Source organism: Austrofundulus limnaeus, unplaced genomic scaffold (assembly GCF_001266775.1).
Source record: "Austrofundulus limnaeus strain Quisiro unplaced genomic scaffold, Austrofundulus_limnaeus-1.0 Scaffold76, whole genome shotgun sequence".
NCBI classification, from domain to species: domain Eukaryota; kingdom Metazoa; phylum Chordata; class Actinopteri; order Cyprinodontiformes; family Rivulidae; genus Austrofundulus; species Austrofundulus limnaeus.
The window spans coordinates 1,524,852-1,527,663 of NW_013952478.1; the positions used below are offsets into that span (position 1 = coordinate 1,524,852).

Here is a 2,812-nt window from a genome sequence, read left to right on the forward strand (position 1 = left end):
GTGTGTGTGTGTGTGTGTGTGTGTGTGTGTGAGAGAGAGAGAGAGACAGAGAGAGAGAGAGTTTGCCCTCCTCTCTCTAGACAGGAGGTGAGGACATCCCCCCTCTAACACCGTGCCAGGAGTGAGAGAGAGGAGGAAAGACAGAGCGAAACCCCATAATGCACTGCACGCTGCAGGGCTGAAGTCGTGCAGATTCATCAGTTCCTGTTGGAAGGGCTTGTGTGTCTTTATATATGTGTGTATGTGTGTGTGTGTGTGTGTGTGTGTGAGAGCGTGCTTACACCCATAGAGACAGACCGAGAGCAGGAAGAATCCACAGACACGCAGGCAGGTAAGACGGCTTTGCTGTGACCGTGCAGGACRGCTGCTGCYTTTTTTTTTTTACAAGATGATGTTTCTGTGTGTTTCCACCCAGTGAGAGGAGGAGGAGAGCAGAGAGTCGCTTTATTCAGCTCCACACAGATGCTATGCTGTTATTAATATTTGACATGTTGTGACTCTGACAACTTCCTCGCCTGTTGCTAGAGACAGCTTTCTTTTCCTACTGCTTAAAAGCAAGAATCTCTCAACAGAAAACAGCATGGATGTCAAATATTTGTTTGTCACAGTTGCTTTGCATTTTATTTTATTTTACTTTTATTTCTGTCTTCCCTTGTTGCAGATACATCATACCTGTAGTCAAATTTGCATGTGTTGGGGAAGTTTTGCATGAGATACAGTGCAGGCAAAACCTGTTTTAACCCCAGAGTAGCATTTTGTACATGATCTACTAAGTGTGGAATTTAACTATATTTGCAGGTTTGAACTTTTTAGGCCAAAAAGAAAAAAAAGGTTTTATGTGTTTAATTACAACAATTATTATATAAAATAAATGTGTACTTCTTCTACCAAGTCAAAAAATAATAAAAACAAAAGGCTGATTYGTTTTTATTAACACAGAATAAATCTGTTTAAGACTCATTCAATTGCAAAAGCAGCAGTTTGGCCCACCGCGTGTAATCATGTGCTAAAAGGAGACTAGTTCCTATTTTTTGCGGTATCTGATACCAGAATGAACTAAAAGTGCACTGTCTGTGTTATGGGTCATTTTGTGGTTTAACTGCCACTGAGGCTCCTGACCATATCAGTTGCACCAGAGAAACAGGCGGGCTGGGAGGTGCGATTGCACCATATGTGCAGGGTAGGGACCCTTAACTTTAATTACTCCTGGACTCAGATGAAAAAATTTCAAGCCCACCCTTTGCAACTGTGCTGTAAAATTATGTTTCAGTGTGGTAATGTGGAGGCTTTTAGTAAAAAAAAAAGTGATTGATTTAGAAATCGAACCATTATTTCATTAATATAAGATTTAAAAGTGATAAACTGAAAATGGAAACATGTTTCATAATCKATATTTTGAATAAAATCCTGTTCAGGGTATTTTGTTTATGTCACTTTTAACAACAAAACGTCTCACAGGAGCTTTTGAGATGTTCTTAYTTCTTCATCTTTGACAATGTGTTTTATGTCGATCTGGGAAGCTGTTTTGTACTGAACACTTTAACAGACAAGGCAGGGAGCTTTAGTGGTCTGGGGAAAGCAAGAAAAAAAATCTATGCTGCACTTCAGACAGAAATTTTTTTTTTGAATATTCGTTTTGTCTCCATTTAACACAGAAAGAGCATCTCCCCTGCAGAAATCCACCTGTCAAAAATCAAAATGGTGAAGCTCCTCTTTTTCATTACAAATACTTTTATTAAGAGCCTCCCTCCTCTGTCTCACTTATCTACTAATAGAATTATTCACCAGACACCTATGCGACAGTAGCATCTATGTGTATCCCTGACTGGGCTTTGTAATAATTCTGTCTGAGTTCAAAGCAGAAATTTCAAAGTGYCTATGTGTGTGGCTGTGTAGTCCCCTCAGTATTTACGGTTTGAAGGGATGCTGTAAGTAGAAAAGTGGGGATTTATAGCTGTTTTAGTTAAAGGCTCCCAAAAACAATTGCAACAAAGAATGAGCTCAGCCAGGTTTAAAGTAAATCCATCATTTTTACAATAAAGGGTCAAACATTGCAACAGAATATGATCTTGTGCACTTTGTTACAATGTAATAAAATATTTTGTACAATACACCACAATAAAATCAGTTTAATGTCCTGTGAAACAATAAAATGTGATATTACAACACAATGTGTTACGGTACAATACAATGTGACACAATACAATGCAATTAGGAAACAATACAATAAGATAAGACACCAAGCAATGTGATGCAATACAAAGAGAAAATAAAACGCAATGCCATTTGATAGGACGTAACACAACAGAATACAATATAGTGTGGTATATTACAAAAGAAAAACTATATGATGTAAATCAATATATTACAATTTACTTTGAAGTGATGTAATGCAATTTAATWAGATCCAAAACATGTTAATACAGARTCTGTWCAAACATGAAAAAAAATATTTTTGTACAATGYAGTTTGATGAGATTCAACACAATCWGATGCAGTACAATACATTTCAATACAGTTTGATCAGATGCCATACAGTATAAATAAATACTGCAGACAACATGATACAGTGTGAATTGAAGCATTGCAGTAYAATACAGTTAAATATGATATACTTTAATTTCACCTTGGTGAAATTTGTTTTGAACTTGTTTTGTATTAGGGTAACACCACAAGATTTTTTTTTAATTACAGGGAAAAAAAAGTCTAAATTAATTTTTGGGGACAAAGGGGTAAAATATACACCTTCACAAAAAGAAAAAATAAAGGAAACCTTGAAAATAAGAAACAAACACCATATAAAGAGTAAAAG

The 2,812-nt window shown here is 36.3% G+C and overlaps 1 protein-coding gene across 6 annotated transcripts in view; it reads left to right on the forward strand.

Annotated features, from left to right (window-relative positions):
• Positions 1-119: 119 nt before the first annotated feature.
• LOC106519419 (muscleblind-like protein 1) overlaps positions 120-2,812 on the forward strand; it is a 65,434-nt gene continuing 62,741 nt past the window's right edge. For all 6 annotated transcript variants that reach the window (XM_014011091.1, XM_014011094.1, XM_014011093.1 and 3 more), the window contains exon 1: positions 120-331. The gene's annotated coding sequence lies outside the window, so the exon portion shown is untranslated. The remainder of the gene's footprint in view (positions 332-2,812) is intronic.